Source organism: Heliangelus exortis, chromosome 2 (genome assembly GCF_036169615.1).
Source record: "Heliangelus exortis chromosome 2, bHelExo1.hap1, whole genome shotgun sequence".
Classification (NCBI taxonomy): Eukaryota; Metazoa; Chordata; class Aves; order Apodiformes; family Trochilidae; genus Heliangelus; species Heliangelus exortis.
This window is the reverse complement of record NC_092423.1, coordinates 41638087-41657201: the sequence shown is the minus strand read 5'-3', so window position 1 is coordinate 41657201 and position 19115 is coordinate 41638087. Positions and strand designations below refer to the sequence as shown.

The 19115-nt window shown below is 39.4% G+C and overlaps 1 long non-coding RNA gene across 1 annotated transcript in view; it reads left to right on the top strand.

The window, feature by feature from the left end:
- Nucleotides 1-4761: 4761 nt before the first annotated feature.
- LOC139792442 (uncharacterized) overlaps nt 4762-19115 on the top strand; it is a 47306-nt gene continuing 32952 nt past the window's right edge. The window contains exons 1-3 of the long non-coding RNA XR_011724278.1: nt 4762-4942; nt 7949-8288; nt 15783-15860. This is a non-coding gene — a long non-coding RNA (uncharacterized lncRNA). The remainder of the gene's footprint in view (nt 4943-7948; nt 8289-15782; nt 15861-19115) is intronic.

The window sequence follows — 19115 nt, the reverse complement described above, 5'->3', positions numbered from 1 at the left end:
GAACAGTTCCTTTTGTTATGGTCCTTCATGTTTGGAAGAATGACTCTGTGTCTGTGGCTCTTTTCCTGGAGATAATTGTTCAGGTTCACACCTGGCTAAAAAAGAACACCTTCAGCATTTGATCCACCAGCAGCAGCATTGCCAGAGAACCACATGGTGTTCTGCCCAGAGAGAAACAAGGGAGAAAAGGCACTGCCATGGGACACTTACCCTTACTGCAGGGCTGAAACAATCAATCAGTTGGTCTTTAAAGCCATTCTAGGCTATGACTCCTCTGTTTCCAGATGTCTGAGAATAGCAAACTACACCAGGGAAGCATCTGCTTCTTGCCAGAAATCTGAATGGGAAAGTCTCAGTTTTGGTTCATTTACATTTACACTAGGTAAAGGGAGTCCTTCTCTGAATGTTTCATTTTCTTAAAGGGATTGCTAGGTTAGATTATCTGCAATATAATATCTGGAGGTCCTGACCAGAAAGGTGCTGAGGAGAGCATTCTTGGAGAAAAGAAGTGCTTGGAGAAAGAGCTTCTACAACATGGGGAGGGTGAATTTTCTTTGTCTAGGTATTAGCAGTGCAAGAAGGTTGGAATGAAGGACAAAACATTCAGAAAACAAGAATTCTCTCTCCTGAATGTGCATATGGAAAAGAAATACACAGATTGCAGAAGCATTCAAAATGGTCCATAATAGTGAGTGTATTAAGAGAATCTGGATTTTTCTCCCTCTTGGATGTCACGAGTAGAATTTTAAATAAGGAGTTAACATTTCAGGAATTGAAATAAACAGCATCTCTGACAATCTCATATATTGACTGTTTTTTGGTTGGGCTGTTTTGCTTTATTGGGTTTTGTTTTGGGTTCTTTTTTTTGGGGGGGGGGGGGGAGAGGCAGTGTCAGTTTTGTTTGGGTTTTTTGTGAGCCCACACTAAAATGGTAAGTGGAGTTCCCAGTTTCACATCTGCTATTCATATAAACATATATCTGGCAATGTAGTGTTTGTGTTGCTTCAGAGGAAATTCAACCAAACAAGTATCACTTTATACAGCACTAATGATCTTGGTTGTAAACCCAGTATTAGTATTTTACTTACTGTGAATGAAGTTTATATTAATAACACTGAATATGAAAATGAAATTTTAATGGGCCACATTTATGATACTAGAGCAATGCGAAGAGACATTTGTAATGTGATTTACTTTTTAACATTCAGTAAGGTAGTTTTAGTTGGAATAAATAGGGTTCCATTAAAGGCTCACTTGATTGTTTTCTTCAATCCCTTTTTTCAAATATACTTCAAGACCTGGAACAACTTTTTCCATAATTGATGCCAATCCTTTTGGGACTCTTCCAGTGTTGTGTTTTAATATTTTCTTTCTCTCTCTCTCTCTCTTTTTCTCTCTTTTTTTTTTTTTCTTTCCTTTGCATATCTTGCTGTGATTATTTTGCACTCTGTCACGGTTTAACACTGGCCCGGCGATTAAACCGGGTGACAGATGCTCTCTATTAATTTCTCTCTCCTCCTTGATAAGAAAGGAGAGAGAATAAGGGAGAGAGACTTATGGGTTGGAGGCTAAACCAATCAACTTTAATGAAACAATAATGGTAAATAGGAAAAAAGAAAAGAAAAATGAGATATATATATATATATACACAAATATACAGGAGAATGAATATCAGAGTCCTTCCCCCTTTTCCCCCAACAATTCTCACACAGGCCGGGTGAAGGCAGGCAGGGCAGCAGGTGGGCAAACGGACTGGATGGGATCCTTCCAAGATGCCGGGTGAAGGCAGGCAGGCAGGCAACCGGGCAGCAGGCAGGGCAGCAGGCAGGGCAGCAGGCAGGGCAGCAGGCAGGGCAGCCAGGGAGGCAACCAGGCAGGGCAGCAAGCAGGGCCACAAGCAGCCAGCCAGGGAGACAGCCAGGAGCTTCTGCTGGTCTTTTATAGTGCCACAGGTGAGACTAATTAGCTGTTAAGGGGGGTGGTACCCAGCACTTCTGCTGGTGATCTCAGGTGAGGCCGATCAGCTGGTAAGGGTGTGGCTCGGTCCTCGAGATCCCCCAACTCCATACCGAGGATGACGCACATGGGATGGAATACTCCATTTGAGAAACTTGCTGTCAACCCCAGCAAGTTCAACCATCGACAAGAAACTCAGAAAAATCACCTTTATCCTGGCCCAAACCAGGACACACTCATACTATTAGTTGCACAGTTGTTAATGATATTGATTGTGATTTAGTTATGGATGTGCTTCTTTTAAGAGAACGTGTTTAATCTGCCTCATTTGTGGAGGGCTTAAAAGATTATCATAGAGATGGAATGTGCCTCCTATGAGGAAAGGCTGAGAAAGCTGGTGTTGTTCAGCCTGGAGAAGGCTCCAGGGAGACCTTATAGCAGCCTTCCAATACTTAAAGGGACCCTATATGAAAGGTTAAGATTAACTTTTTTGTCTTACTGCCTGTTGCAATAGGACAAAGGATAAAGTTTTAATATAAAACATAGTAAATTTAGACAAGATATAAGGAAGAAATTTTCCTACAATGGGGGTCCTTTCCAAACCAAACTATGATTCTACATACTTTGCAACATGTATGAGTATATTTAAATTGTTATTTATTATTATTAAATTATTTATTATATTATTTGTATAATATAGTTTTTATAAAATATAGTTTAATTTTTAAAAAATTTTAAAAGTTTAAGTTTTAAAATATAGTTTATATATGTTTATGATACATATTATATATTGGATATTATATATATATATAATATACATATTTGTTTATATTTAAATACACTAGAGACTGCTTTGTGATGAGAAGTTTGGAAAGACTCCAAGCAGAAATTCAGATTAATCATGGGAAAATTCCATTTGCATTCAGCATTTTAATTCAGTCTTGTAGAGTCAAAAATAGCTTTTTTTCTTCTAGCAGTCATCAAGTTTTGATGATGCAATTTCTCTTTTCAGCTTTGTCAGACACTTAAGCCACCACTCTTGACTCACATATTGCGCTTGCCCACATGATGTTGGTTACTCACACATATTTATTCCATTTTTCAGCAGATAAACCACTTATGTCTAGGCCTTTTAGCCATACCTCCTGGGAAAGAAATTAAACTCCCTGCATTACTTGAAAAATCCAGACAGCTCAGGTTATGAGAGAAGCAACAGGTCTGTCCAGACACCAGAATCTGCCACTGGCTTCCGTGAGAGCTGGTATTATGGAAAACTAAAACCCAACCAGCTTCCCTAAAAATACTTTTTACAGCAAAATTAAACATCTCCTCATCCTGTTCCTTTGACAGAGGTAGAGATCCTACCTTCCAGAGAGCAGAGCTTTCCTGTGAAGGCTTTCTATTTTCATCCCGCCCGCAGCCACCCCGTAGCTGCACATCACATACACAAGGGCAGCAGCTCCCACTGCTGTCTGGAACCCCAGTCAGCCCTAAGAAAATGCTCAGCACAGTAGGAACCTCGAAGTGCCAAAGGCCATGGGTCAACACCCCCATAAAACTAACTTAAGCCACGGGAGCACAGCTCAACCCACCATAGTCGTCATTACATAGTTACTGCCAAGCATCAGGGAAGAGCTGTATTAGGTGGGTGACATTTAAAATTCATTTTGTTCAGCTTTTGGCATGGCTGCTTCAGCTTGTTTTCATCTTTATGGCAGCTATAGACATCTAAATATGTATTTTATCCTCTTTCCTGCTAAGTACACTCAATCATAATGCCACCAGTATTGGCACATTCACGTAAACATTCACATATGTTTATAATAAACTTGTCCTAACACAAGGCAAATTCAAGCTAAGTCTCATTTTTTTTCAATAAAAAAACAAAAGCACAATCAGAAGAAAACAGGCGTTGAAAAAATGTTTTTTAATGTTGCATATAACAGGTTGTGTTATTTGATTATATGTGGTTCCTGAATAACAGGATATTGTTAAAAACTGTATAATATATATATGGTTTTTACATCAGTAGTTCTATTTGTTTTCCCCAAAATGTGATGGAATTTCCTTCACACACACCCCCATTCTCATTTCTTCTTAGATTGCCCCATATATTTCATCAGTGTCTCAGCTGCAACCACTGCCACAGAGGAAGAAACTCAGCTACCCTGGTAGCTCCATCCTTCACTAAGCTTAGCAAGGATCCACGTGGTGAGATCGTATGACTGGAGATGATTTTTCCCTGGAGACAGAGGTACACAAAATGGCTTGCTGTGTTTCCTTCACTGGGGGAGAGGTAAAGATAGACAGACCAACTGTTAGAACTGGAAAGGTCTGGGAACTTCAAGATTAAGTTACTACATATAACCCCAGTTTGATGACAAGTCAAATTCAGAAGGGGCTTTGCTATAATTGTTACCATATTTATTATTTAGACAATTGCATCTAATATGTGCCAACTTCTTTCTGATGAGACAGGCAGAATCCCATTCTCAGATGAGGTCAGTCTAGGAAAAAATGAAACAGAGAAAAAAAATTCCAAATCTTAACCACTTGAAGTACATGGTTAGATGAATGCACAAGCAGAGACACCTCCAAATCTTTCCTTAGGACTCTGCACTATTTTAAACTTAAAAAAAACTTGGCAACCATTAAAGGTTGAATTGAAATGGTAGTCAGATGTGTTTTCTGGAAATGTTTCATGAGGCTCAAGGGGTAAATGATGTTCTAAAAGGACACTAGCTATACCTCTTTCATGTGGCCTTGCCTCTTTCAACTTGTCACATTCACTTGTCCTATCTTGCTTCAGATTAAATGGCAAAAGTGTCAGGAGAGGGGGAAATATTTCCCTGAGTTGTTTATGAAATGACCAGCACCTTTCAGCTTCAGTCCTGCCTGAATACTTTCAAGAGTATGAAACACAACAATAAAGTGTCTCATACAAAAAAGTCCTACACATGAAGCAGGCAAGCAGTCTCCAGAAGTGGTGAGTAATGGTGCTACAAGAAACTAACAAAAGATACTGCATTTCTGTCGGGTATGGTTGCTCTCTGGGTGATCAGTAGTAGAGATTTTTAAAAGTTGTATTTTTCTAAGAAGCCTCGTTATTCTCAGATCACAGGACAGGGAATTTTTTCCATCCAGGGACAGCTGAGCCAAGTAATCTGTCCACCCAGCCCTAGGTTTTGAAGCATGAGGGTCTGCCACAGCTCCCTGAAACCACACCAAGAACCCTAAGGAGACAACAAGGAGGAGAGCTATGTCTGCAGGGTGAGTTACATGGTTAACTACACTAGGATCAGTGCTGGGATGTGTATCAGTAGGTTTCTAGAACAGGCTCAGGGTCTTACCAGGCTCAGTTAATTCTGCCATGGCAAGTTCTTCCCTAACAAATTGCAATTGCAAAGCCATTGCCAAGACATCTCAGATTGTTTTGGGAGAAATCAGAATGAAAATGCATTAAAAAAAATATTTCAACTAAGCCACATATTTTGAGCATATTGTTCAAGCAGAAACTGGAAGTTTTGCTTGTGTTTTACAGTCTTGATTAGAAACAATTTCTGCACGTAATTTTTTTTTCTAGAAATGTTGAGATGAAGAGCTTCAAACTTCTCAGCAACTTTTGGTACCTCAAACCATTTTCTATTTTAGCTGTGAATAGTTTTGTCTAACTTCTGCTGCCCTGTTTACTGAATAAAGTATACATCCAAACCCAATTGCTCAGTCCTGTTTCTAACAAACTGGAGATGCCACTCTGGCAGGTAACTGCTGTGACAAAAGAAACCTGCTGGAGAAAGGAGGCTGAGGAGAGGAAAACTATATTAATCTAAAAACAATAAAAATAAAAGAGGGGGGGGGGGGCTGTGCTCTGGTTACACTCTAATGCAGCACACCCTGATCAAGTCCCTAGCTGTGCTTGCCTCATCCAGGAAAGAGGTTTTTTTTGCTTAATAATCTGGGCTTGGGAGGAAGTGTTTAAAAACCTCCCTCTTGCTCTGGGAAGGCCCAGCTATTGCCACAGCATCTGAAGTTGGCAGTGGAAAGATCTTGTGAACCTTGCAGAGACCTCCTCATTCAGCTGAGCCATGGCACCTGGCACTTTGATGGTCCCCCCACCTACACTCATGCAGTTGCTCAGGCAGGATGGGAAGAAAAGAGTTATGGAAAATGGATGAAGACAGGTGTGTGGAAGAGGAAAAGGAGGACAATGCCAGGAAGCCACAGCTTCTGGCCCCTCATGCTTTGTCCAGGGCTGCCCTGACCTCTGGTAGTGGCAGCTGACAGCTGCTGCCCATCCTCACTGTGCTCAACCCATCCTTGTTTTAGCATGACAAGGATGACCATGCTGCCCAGCACAGCCACCACCATCCTAGCTCTAGCAGAGGTAAAGGTTTGGAGATCCAGGTGGGACACCCCTTCCATCCTTCCACCTCCCACAGGAGACAGCTGGGGTCCAGGACTGCTGGCAGCAGCCTGTATGGGCTGTATCAGCAAGCCTGACCCCTCTGATATTCTTGCTCATGTGACAAGTAGGGTCTAGAAGAGAAAGGAGAGGTGCCACTTATGTTTCCATCCATGTTTGGTTTGATTACCTGATTTTAACATTTTTACTATTCAAAAATAAATCCAACATCCAGCTTGCTAGTATTAAGTAAAATGGCACTCTTCCTCCTTCCTTACTACATGCCCACAAAACTCTCAGTGCTTTCTAATGCTTTAACAGACAGTCCAATACTTTTAAGTTGCCATAAATCAGGATGGTTTTAGCCAAATTATGTCTTGATCAATGTTTTAAAGAGAAATTCTCTGGATCCACAATTCATGAGATGTCTAAGATTCCTGAGGAAAAGCAGTATTAGCAGGGCAAGGTGGCAATTCTCAGTCTGTACCTTCAGCCTTTGTTACTAGAGGCAGCTTAAATCTGAGGTATTCTGGCTTTTAACACAAGTTTGATAGGTCACATGCTTCAAGAATTAAATTCTAGTAATTTATCAGAAATGAGTTTTAGTTAGGATAGAGTAGAAAGCGACTGAAAAGAACAGCCCTGACAAATAGTTATATATTTTCCTTTTTAAAAAAAACCAAAGTATATACTTTTCAGGTTGCATATGATATAATATGATCATATGATGTGATATATGATATGATGACATGATATGATATGATATGATATGATATGATATGATGGTATGATATGATTGGGAGAGGAGAGGAAATGAAAAAAAATGCAGGAGGACAGCACTAAACCCTCTCACCTGTTGCACACTTTAGTGTAATTTACAAGGCAAATTCCTCAGGTCAGAGTCTCATCCACAGGGATTTTTCCACTTCCCCATTCTTGAAGACCACAGAGGCTTCTGAGCATCACCACTCACTGACACCCACAGAGAACTGAACAGGCTGATAAGAGATTGCTTTTGTTTCCCTTAATCTCCCACAAAGGTACTCAATGCACAGACCAGTATTTGTATTACACCATGAAGGGAAGGATTTAGGCCAAAAGAAGCTGAAGCCATGGCTTTTTAATGAGCCATGTGCTGACAAGCCTGGTTGTGAGCTGTTACAGATGTGAGCCGGACAATCTAAGGAGAGGCAGGAAATTTGGGAGGCAAAAAATCCCCTTTGGATTTTCTGGTTACACTGGTAGGATCAAACATGCTTGTGTTCTACCTGGCATCACCCAGCAAGTGATATGTTCCATGTCCTTAAGAAAAACATTACCATTTGAGGTAAAGGCACTGATGCACGTGGACTGCCATAAGGGGCAATAAAAGAGGGGCTGAGTCATTATCCAAGAATGAGAGCACAGGACAGGATCCCGCAGTGGCACATTAATTATAGTAACATTTTCTGCTACATATCCAGAGATGCAGGAGCATGAGAGGGGGCCGCAGTGTGAAAGGAGGTGGCTAGGATGAATGATCTGGCAAGTAAAGGAAAGAAAACCCCTGGTGAAAGGATAAACCCCCCTGAAAAACTCTTCTCCCCGCAGAGCTGAGTCTCCAGCTGATGTGTCCAGCACAGAAGAGGGGCCTTTTCCTGGTGCTTTAGCAGAAGAGTGTTCTGGTATTTCTCTTGGAGCATGAATCAGATGTGGAGGTTGCCAAAAAGCCATGCCAAGTCCCTCTCTCAGTTACATGTGCCCACAACATCGTGGCACGTGAGCAGATACCCTCTCCATGCCAGCTGAGACATCGGAGCTGCTGTGGGCTGCTGTGTGTGGCTCTGTGGTTCCCCAGATTCACCTCTATTATCCCTGTGAAGTATGATTATCAACTGTATTGCAGACAGTGTTGCTAATTGCTAGGCCTGAATATTCAAACAGATCAGTGGTAAAGGTCTGCTTTTATCATTATGTGACAGAGAAAACTTCTTTTTAACTATCTAGGGTTATGGTCGGACTGGATGATCTGAAAATTATTCTATATGGGCACGCTAATATATAAAGCACCATAAGCAAGAGCCTATGAAAAAAAATACAGCGCAGACACAGTCTTTTCCCAGCACAGCTAGGTCAGAAAATAGTTGCCAGAATTATACTGCTACATAAGATATGCAACAGTGACCTCTGTTGGCACCCAAACTTTGCACAGCTCCCTGCTGGTTTTAATCCTGTAGTATTTTTAGCTGCATTACCAATGCCTTGAGCGTGCATCCCACGCTGCTGGGATATCACACTGCTGCTCTTGGGCACGGGCCCTGCAAGCTGTCAGGGCTGTGAGGCAAAAAGACTCTTGGATAACTTGCCCTTAAGATGCAAAAAAATTCAGTCTCAACAGCAGATGGCCTCTTCTTTTGCATAGTAAAAACTGCAGGTAGTTCATGTTTCTGCAGACCCCACTCACAGTGAATTCTCTCTTTTTGTGTTTCTGGATTATTTTAAAAGGCATTTCTATGTTTGTAAACCTTAATTTGTTACACAAACATTGTCTTGTGACTTGTTGGGTTTGGGGGAGAGAGGGAAAATCTTAATTGAAAGAATTTCTTCTCTCTTGGGATCCCAGTGTTTCTCCAAGGCACAGACAGGTAGAATCAAGACTGCTGGTGAAACTATTTCTTCTGTTTGGCTGTAAAGATCTTGAAGCTGTGTGTTAAGTCCAGCCCCAGGGGACCAGGGCAGCCTTCAAGCTCCAAATTTCCCAGACCAAAAGGCAATTGCAGAGTTAGAAGTTTTGGAAGTCCTGGGTCAGTGTTTTTAGATCACTTGACTTGCCCAAGACCCATCTCTTCCAATGTGAAAAAAGTTACATCACAGGAATAACTTTCCTGAGGAAGATAACTATTTCGTCCCAGAACCCCAGAGAGTTTTGCCATCAGTTCCTCTGCTGCATCTGTTGACAAGCCTATGCATTGGGAAGGTAAGTGAGATTCTGTCAAGGAAATATGTAACACATGGGCATTAGAGTCTTTATCTGTGTCTCCTTGCTTGTCTGTGAACAATAAACAAGTGGGTTTTACTCCCCTATTTTACATTGTTACATTGAGCTCTCATATTTTCTGATTTGGGGTGGCATGGTTTAAGTGTTTTGAGCTACCTGCTTACTTCATGTAAAAATAGTTATTTTAAATAAGTGTGTGGTTCAATGATTAACTCTTATTAACTCCCAGTGATCTTCTATTCCCATAATTCTGTGCAGTGCAATGCAAGAGGATAAACTGAATTCCTGGACTACAGTGTGTTCAATTATTTTAGGAGTATGTTAGGTCAAGTTAAAACTCCAGTTTTGTTTGGCTTGTTAGTTTTTAAAGCCTTCTTTTAATGAAACTACTTCCAATTATTTCAGTTGCAAGCACTTTACCTGACACCATGTGGCTCTGAAGAGACGTAGGGAAAAGCTTATAGATGTTTTAACCAAGAGATGATGGTTTGCTTTCCTTGTCCCATCAGAGAAGCCTGGGAAAAATGAGAAGAGAACCCATGAATTTCATAGCAGATTTTAATCTCTTTTTTATCTGTTTCTTGTTATGAAGTGGTGTCAAGTTTTATTACATGAATGGGTTTTGAACTTTCTCACATCAAAGTCAGCTGTCTGTAAAGAAACATAGGCTGAGTAAGGTCACACATCATGACCTTTATGAAATCTTGTGTAACAAAAGCAAAGGAAGGGACTGTGAGGAGGCTGGATTTCCCTTGTGGTCACAGTCATTTCTGCTGCCCATAGAGAAGTGGGAGCTGATGCTTTCACTGCTAATTACTAAGAAAATGGAGTGCAACCAGAAACAACTGCTGCCTACAGAGGAAGAAAGTAGCTTTCTTATGTAGCAATGCAAGAGAATTCCCATCGAGCAAACAGGTCAGTAAACCTGTAGCACCAGAGCATTCCTGGGTGAACATTTGAACACACACACTACATGGTAATGCACCTAGGATTACAAGGTTGTCTTTTTCAAGGAGTAATCATCCTACTACATCCTACTGTCATTTTCGCTAAGGAGTCCCTGGAACTAGATATTAAGACAAGGGAAAGCAAATTCACAGATGTTTTTGCAAAGTTTCATTCTCCTTTTTTTTTTTTTTTTTAGAATTAAAATATGACTTTGACCTGAGTGCTTGCTACAGCTCTTATAAATTGGTTTTATTTGTAAATCCAGACATGTGAGTTTCAAAGATATCTCCAAGCTGGAGTTCACTGGATACTGATTATAAAAACCAGAAGGATACACTGAAAATGGCTTATATATCTGTATAAAATGTCAGTTTAATTGCAATACTTTCTTCATCAGTTCTGCAAATAAACTTGGCTTTTTTAAGTCTCTGCAACTTCCAGGCTGCAGAGACAATTTGCTGGGGCTCAGAAAAATGTTGAATGTCTCCATCTTGGCTTCTTCCTTCCATGTGTGTCCAGCCTTGATAAAGCTGACCATCAACCGAAGCATCCAGACACTGGTATGTGCATTAAGGGGACCAGAGAGTGAAAGAGAAGTGTCTTCTCCTGCAGTATCAAAACTAGTTTGAGCTTCAACTTGGGAAGAAGTCCTTACCTGTGATTTTGCCCCTTAGACAAAGTCCTAACAGATACTGTCACTTACGATGAATTTGGAGAGCTGGCACGGACACCCATGGCTTGAAGATGGATAAAGTTATTGCAAGAAGGAAGGACACACACAGGTTATTTTTGGTTTGACTTTTTTATGGTTTTGGAGTTTTGTTTTTTTTTAATTCCTTAGTTTTTCCCAATATGTTCTGCAAAGAATGGATTTTCATAAGTCTGAAACACAAGATCCCCCTCTGGCAATGCTCACCCATGTGTTTTGCTGACATCAAAGCAAATTGCGGAAGAAATGCCCTAAATAAAAAGCCTGTTCCCAAATGTATCATGCCTTTCTGTAATCCAAGTAAAACAACTTTCATAATTCTGAAAAGACTATTTATTCAAAAATAAATAATTAAATTGTTTCAGAAAAACATCTTCCCACTCCAAGGCCCATGCTGTCCTCAGGCACATTTTCCCCATCATCTAAAACTTCCTGTTGAAGGAGGAAGATGACTTTTATGGAGCATGTCTGTAAGCTTTATATTCACTTTTGGCAGTGGGGAAGTGTTTCTTTCCATCACAATTCTCTTTTAAATTCACAAAACCATAGCAAAAACAAAAAGAAAAAAAAAAAACCAAAAAAAAACCAAAAAAAAAACCCAAACCAAACCAAAAAAACCAAAACCAAAACCAAAACCAAAAACAAAAACAAAAAAAAAAAAAAAAAAACCCAAACAAAAAACCAAACAAAAAAAAAGTTCCTGCATAGTATTGAGAAGCTATCCCAATGAACTTAGGTCTTGGCAAACTATTGATTATGTGCTTGGGGCTAAAGACCTCTCCAAGAAATGCAGATCAGATGCTAATAAGAAAATCCTCTAGACATATTGATTGAAAAGTTGCGACAGTTTTCAAATGCTGGCTGAATCAAGAGTATTAATCTTGAGGAAAGGAAAGGCCTGGCTGGGGCCCATTCAGAAAAGAAATATCATTTGTGGGTATTTTAAAGGAAAAATACAAAGGACAGTAAAATTCTTGAGCCTGAAACACACCTGAAAGCATGCAGTTACACAGCGTGGAAAAACTAATCACTTTTCCCGTAGGAAAAGGAGATTTTTTTCTGTTTTCCTCTCAGTTTTCTTGTTTCTCATTCATCTTTGTAGCTGTCAACTTCTCCCTGAGTAAAGGATGAAGATTCAGTATTCAGTTGCAGAATAAATTAATGAGAAACTTTCTTGCTTCAGATTACTCCTGTCTTTTACTGCTTTGAATGGCTCAGAGGTTGCAGGCTGCAGAGCCATTGACAGTTTAATTTGCTGCTTGGACATCTATACCCTTCCCTTCTGAACAGAGTGCTGGGTTTTGCACAAAGCCATCTCACATCACTACTAGTTGAAAAAAGGGGACTCAACAACATTCTTAGCTGGAAGAAAGTAATACAAAAGATACTAACCTTAGAGAAGTATTGATGAAATCAGTACATTATACCAAACAGAAGCATTTTTCACAAGTGTGTATTTCTAACCTCAGCCCAGTCTTTGCAAGTCATGTGCTGTGCTCTGCACCTCAGGTGTGATTTGTCCCTTATAAGATGTATTTACACTTTCTCAATTCATATATTTATAGTCCTAAAAGTGTTTTAATGCTATGTGAAGGCAGCAATGAAATAATGAATTGTGGTCTGACCATGTGCTTTTTATGCACTAATACTGGCAGGAATTATCAGTCTTAAACATAAACTTCCTATACTGCAATAAGCTGAGTTTTAAGGAATTGCAGATTTAATTCTAGAATGTCTTGTAAACATCATATTCTGGTGGAGATCACCCTGTTGCCTTGCATTACACCAGTTAATGTATTACTTTTTTCTGGATATGCAGATCTGGGATAACAGGGAAAATTTGCACCAGAAATTTAAGCAAGTCCTCAGTTCTGTATTTAAATGTTCTCTTTATTTAACCTGGTGATTAAAAATTTAATTTTTGCTAACATGGGAAGACTTCGCTAAATTAAATTACTGATTATCAAACTGAGTGCAAATTCCACCTTTCCCTGATTCCTCTTACACATACCACAGATTCTGCAAAACAAATTGAAGATCACCTAAGCTGTTCACACAAGTATAGAAGATGATAAAATAATTCGTAGTCATTTTCTTCTCACCCAAAAATGTTCAGAATATTTATTCTCCACAAGTAAAGCATCTGATGTTCCTCTAATGCATCCAGAAGGTCTCAGACTGGTTGTTGTCTCCAGGCAGAACTGCAGATGCTATTTCCTCTCCGGAACAGAGATTATCTGAGCTGAGCCCATGAGCTCCCTGACTGTGGTCATTTCCATTTCCATGCTCTCTGCACCTTTTGGGATTCTGCCTTTCCCCATACCTGACATCATCATCTTCCTGGAAAGCTGAGACAAGGTTTTGACTTAGCAGTTTAGGTCATGAGTATATTATGTGGTCATGGTGGAGGCAATCCTACACAATGGCTTTGCTGCTCCTTTCATTTTCTCCCCATGTGTCTTGAGAACTAGCTGGTATTAGTCTTGATTTTTGCAGTGTCTGAGTTTGCTTTATTTGAGGTTATTTTTCACTTCATTTTTATGTTTCCTGACATCTCAAATACAACTAACTTCAGTGATAAATATATTTTTCCCTTCTAGCTGATTCTTTGCTCATTCAGAATCTGTTTGGAGATGAGTATTTGCCCTAAGGCTGTATGATTCCTGGTAGTTTTTCCTCCATCTAAACAGAATAATCTTTCAGATGTCCTCCACATTCAGTCTCTGCTCTCTACAGCCCAATTGACTGCACTGGATATTCAATCCAGTATAAAATTCAGACTAAACTTCTTCATTTAACATGGTGAATAGTGAACTCAGTGGAAGAATGGATTGTGATGGCTGGTAAAGGGTTTTGTTTGTCTTTCAGGTTTAAAAATATATCCCTTTGATCACTATGTGCTGTCAATCATCCTAAAATTGGTTCAATTGAGTTTTTCAAGACTAAAATCTTTGCTCTGTTGTTTTGATTGCACAGTATTTAGACGGTGAAATTCGTGGCTCAGTTATGCTCATACATTTTCAAAAACATCTTCAGCCACTTTTAAATGCTGCCTTGGAGATGTCATTCCATCCCCATTTCAGTTATAACTGAAATAAAACAAGTATACCAGTTTTTCTTATTCTTCTTTGCTTTCTCTCCTCCCCTACCTCTGGCTGTTCTTGTCAGCCGTGTAGGAAGCTCTTTATGGAAACTACAATTGCTATTGGTGTTCACATATGTGTTTCACTTGGGGCACCACCCAGCCTCCTGGCATGGTGTGGATAGATGTACTCTCAAACAACACTATGGTCATTGTGTTGTGGTTTTATTTGCTTCTAGAGACAAAACACAGAGGTAAGAAACTGCAGATCTGAAGGTGCAAAAGGTCTCAAGAGGTTGGTTGCAGAGGATCTTTCAACCCCCAAACTTTAGATGTCACAGGACCCTCAGCAGATGTCAGCAGCAAAGGCTCAGGGCCAAAGGAGCAATCACTGTCAGTGCCCCCTTGATCACCACACACAAGGCCAGCAGCTCAGCTGAAGGACTTGAATCAAGCTGGGAGTTCCTGGAATGGCTAATGCCAACAGACTACACCTTCCATAGAAGCTGGCAGTCAGATGGTCTTGCTCTGTATTTTTCTTTTTACCAGTCGTCAAGACCTTGATGTCATACTGTTTTGCACCAGTGCTTTCAATGTAAATTCTTCTATGATTTTTTGCTTCTAAAATAAAGAGTCAAAGTATTATTTCTGCTTTTACATACTACCTGAATAAGTCCATTTTTCCAAGTTTCGATAAACTGCAAACAGTCCTCCTGTAGCTATCACAGCACTGTAAAGAAATCATAACCCAAGTTAAAAATAGGCTCATGCAAAACAGTCTCCCATGGAAAAAGGCAGGAAATTGGTTGCAGTTGAACTAATATTTCTCTTGAAAGGATCTGTAGCTGCTATTTCCTATGCAGTTTCTGCACATCCCCGGGCAATTCTGGACACCTTTGGAAAACCCTCTGAAGCTTTGTGCTGCTTCACTGCCCGTGTGTGGTGATGAGGTGGTGATGAGGTGGTGTGGGTTCTCATGATTGTAACTCTTTGGTAGGGAAGAAATGTGTCTTTATAGTAGTGCTGCAGACAGTGTGCATTGTATCAGATGACTCATTTAGAGCATTTCCCCTTTCTGAGTAGAGAATAAAGGAAGTCCATCCCAAAACAGGGAACTTGCATCCAGTCTGTAAATTGTTCTGCCTTCAGTGTTTTTTTAATAGACAAAGAGAGCCAAATCATGCAAAAGGGCAAATCCAGTTCAGTACTGTTGAGGTTAGTGCATTGGACATAAGGCTTATAAAAATTTTTAAAAATACATATAACTTTATTATTGCATTCCAGATAGACAGATATTTTGCTCTTAGATACTGAAATTATGGTATTCCTCTTGCACAGGGATACATGAAGACATTTCCAGTTTCTTTTCTGTGTACTCTATACGCAGAAATCTAAAATCTGATATAAATAATGCCCTTTCCAGTCTCTCCCAGGTGAAACACTCCCAGTCTTTTTCTCATATATTTATATGACCAATTTCCCAATTCTCTGGTTTTCAACAGTTGTTTCTTTGACTCCAAATGTGGCTGTGAGGAGAGATGCTACAAGCAATGGGGATCTCAGACACATATTATATACAACCTCATAGGATATTACATGTAAAGCTGTAATGATTTCTTACAGCTCCCAAGAAACAGAAAACGTGTTCTTTACCAATGAAAAGATTTTGCAGTAAATAGTAATCTCAACATCCCTATATTTTTTTCAGGATAAGTAGTCTATAGACATGAAGATGCTAAAAAAATCACCAACATAAAAATATTCAAGGATCATGTAGATACCTGTGGTAAGTAGGTTTATTATTGTCTTGTTCTGATTGACTTTTTCTCTTCATCACATCGGATGTCTGAAAATCACTCCATAAGCTTTCCAGAGTAAATCTAACTGATTTAGAGCTGATACTGAGATCACCTGATGGCATTAGTGTTCTTGCAAAAGCTTTGCTGCTACCATAGACACATTTATTCCACTCCAATTACTCACCAGTTTGCATGAGGTCAGGGTAGGACTGCACCAGCACCCCTGGCATTGTGCCTTTAACTGTCCTCCAAGAGAATTGAAGTATTATTATTCTTCAATAAAAAATAAAGAAAAATAAATAATAAATAAATAAATAATAAAAATAAATAAATAAAAATTAAAAAAAATAAAGAAAAAAAAAAAGGAAAAAACCCCAATCCTATCCACATCAACATGTGTATTTCCCTGTCTGGTATAAATATAGTGTCAATAGAATTGAAACTACTTGAAATGTGTGTGAGAGTAAAATTCACTTTCTAGACCCATGAAAGCCAAATATATGACTTGAGCTAAATTTATTTAAATGGGGAACACAGGCAACACCATGTGACTTCATGGAACATTTAATTTCTAAATTCAAATATCTAGATAGAGAACTATGGCAGGGCTATAGATATATTTAGATAGAGAGCTATGCAGGGACATCACACTATCAGAAGAGAAGAGCATTCTCGGAGTATTCATCCCAAAATAAAAAAAGCCTACCCAAATCTCAGGTTGCCTTTCCTCTGAACAACATTCTGCTGGGCAGAGCTGAGAATTTTGAATACAAAGAGAAAAGAGAAGCTTGGAATACTACTGGTCACAAGACTGTGAGTGAAACTGTGATGTTTAAAATACAGACAGCTAAAAAGTTCTCCCTGTGCAGACTGCAATAGGCTGCAAGATTTCTGTAAATATTTGTATAATACTAAATACTTGTGTTAAGATGATGAATATTTGAGAATTGCCTTGTTGTTTTCTTTTTGTGATAATCGCTGTTTCTCCACAAGACTGAAATAACACTGAAAACAACTTATTCATCAGTGTCTAACATTTCAGCCTATGGGACACCTGACTTTTAAACTTATCACCTTACAGTTCATGTGGGCATTATTTTACCTGGTTTTAGACATCTAAAAGTTTGATGTCTAGCCTAGGCTAATCATCTAAGCTTCATTTTTAGGCAGTTGGGGAAAGATAAAGATGTCTCTAGAAATGGTAAATAGCATAGAAAATGTTCAGGTAAAGCTTATACAAGTGGGATTAAGTATAAGTTAAAAAAATGAAGACTTTAAGACATGTATCTTCTTTCCAGATCAAACTGTAGTGTGGGTAAAGATACTCAAGTCTTAACTCCAGTGCCAGTTGTTTCTCTGTGATAAAGCACAAGCTGATTGTTCATCTGTGACCACTTGTAATGTATAAATATCTATGTGTACATATATAATAATTTTTCTAAAGAAAATAAATTTACCTGATGATTTGTTAATTTGGTATCAGATTGCCCTACCTGTCAGTCTGGCTCAAGAGGAAAGGCCATAAAAAGCAATCTTGCCCTTTGATAAAGACTCTGATGTCTTCCATAGATCACCCTGAAGGAACGTGATATAAAAATCATTTCACTTAAGAGGTTTCTGAGAATTTGTGGGCAAGGGCAGCCAGGCAGCCACCCTTTTAGTACAAAACCTGGAGCCAGTGTAAGAGATGGAAGAGAAAATGTAACTGATGAAATTAGAGCTACAACAGAGGAAGAAATTATCTATGTTGACCCACTGGATTTCTGGTTGAGATATTCAAATAACTTTCTTTCTTCAAAATGAATTGACACAAAGTTCAATATTTAATAGAAGCAATTTTTTTCATGCATGTGGTGGAGTTTTGTGTGCTTAGCTATAAAACAGTTTATCTCTAAAATTTAACATCTCTCAACTCACTGACATGAAAAACGAGGGGTGCAGCAACTCACTGAGAACAGAGAAATGCAGATCAACAGGGTAATAAATGAAAAGCTACAGCGTAGCTGAAGGAATGTAAACGCAGCTGAAAAGTTAGACTGACATCGGGGTTTCACATGCCAGTCCCAAGTGGGTCACATCTGCCTCCCAGCAAAAAAAGTAAAACACAGAGGTGGAGGGAAGGGCTCAACTGAACTCAAACACTGATTTTCTGCAGCCACCTTGTGTCGAAAATGGAAATTGCAGCTTTCAAAATCCCTCCCTGTAAGCACAAGCTCCCTGTTCCAGCAACACGGGGGACACCACCATAACCTGAGGTTCATAAATGTTTCTCCTGTGGCCAGGGGATCTGCTCGCGTGTGTTGGTTTATGCCAGTGGGAAAACATTCTGAATCAGGGGGGTTTTGTACCGATGCCCAGTTTCTAGGAGGAAATGTCACGTAGCAAGAACACATTACTTTCAGATCACGTTTCTTCGCAGCTTGATCTCTAAAAAAAATCATAAGGGATCTTTCCATTTACCTGTACATTCAGAAAGGAACCATTAAAAATTATTTGCTCACACTAAAGATAATGAGAAATCTTATACTCTCCTTTTTGTAAAATGGTGTAATTTTGATTCAAAGGGGAAATCTGCAGGAAAAAAGGAGTCAGAAACCAGAAATTGATGTTGACCGAATTTTAGAATGCAGTCCTAAAATTCTCATATTAGATGTCACTGAATCTTCTCTCAAATAAGAAAGCAAGATGCTCTCTCACAATGGACTTGGAAAAGTAAGTGCTTTGTCATTGACATAACCCTTTCTCTTTTCTCAAAGCATCCATTTAATTTAAATTCAGAGAGAAGTCACAAATGACAGTTATAATTTTCCACAACAGATTTTTGACAAGGGACAAGGATTATTTTCCCATCCGTGGTCACACGCTGCCCACTGTTCTTTTGTGACAATATTCTCCTATCTTCCACCTCAACACCACTGAAACAATAATTTCCACTTGGCTCATCTATCTGGGGGCTATGTGATAGCCATCTGAGGGGATGAGCCCTCACTGTAACACTCCAGACACCTTAACTGTTCTGAGTGTTTAACTCGCAACAGTCAACTCAGAAGGAAGCTGACTCAGAGGTGCTTTGGAAGAAGTCTTTGCCTCTTTTCTTTGGTCATACAGGCAGGCTGCAGACACTAACATAATGCTAAGAAACATTTGCTTATTCCTGGAAATTTGGCATCTGCACTTAGGTGACGTGATGTGAATAGCTTTCCTCCAGAAATTGCAAAACTATAAAACTTACATTTTTGCAT